This window comes from Fulmarus glacialis, unplaced genomic scaffold (genome assembly GCF_000690835.1).
Source record: "Fulmarus glacialis isolate BGI_N327 unplaced genomic scaffold, ASM69083v1 scaffold1839, whole genome shotgun sequence".
Lineage (NCBI taxonomy): Eukaryota > Metazoa > Chordata > Aves > Procellariiformes > Procellariidae > Fulmarus > Fulmarus glacialis.
Genome location: NW_009233650.1, coordinates 74691 through 75161, shown reverse-complemented (window position 1 = coordinate 75161; position 471 = coordinate 74691). Strand labels below are relative to the sequence as shown.

Sequence of the window (471 nt, the reverse complement as noted above, 5' to 3'; positions counted from 1 at the left end):
GAGGCGAGCTGAAGTGAAAATGGTTGCGTGCCCTGGGGGTGATAGAAGAACACCCCTTGCTAAACCACCCGGAGGGAGGGACATCCCAAATAAGCGCAATAGTCTGTGGTCAAAGGGATGGCAAAAGGGGATTCCACGTGACTTAATGGATGGATTGCCAACTGACAAGTTAGAAAAACTGGTGTCAGAATGGCCCGATAAATCGGCAGATAAAGAGATGAGTTCTAAAAACACCACCCCGAGTGCACCCTCTTTAATCGATTTATCAGAGACGGATGTCCCCTGATATTCGGCGGGAAACTAGATCCTTCACCCTCCGATGGTGAGCAGGGGGGTGAAGGTTGGGTATATATCAGACAGCTCACCGAAAACGGCCAAGGTGATTTACTAATTACAGGCGTTGTGGGGCCGAAAGAAGTCCCGGTCACATTTTTGGTAGATACTGGGGCTCAAATTTCAGCTATCAAAACA

The 471-nt window shown here is 48.8% G+C and overlaps 1 pseudogene; it reads left to right on the top strand.

The window, feature by feature from the left end:
- The first annotated feature begins 275 nt into the window (after positions 1–275).
- LOC104082297 overlaps positions 276–471 on the top strand; it is a 9438-nt pseudogene continuing 9242 nt past the window's right edge.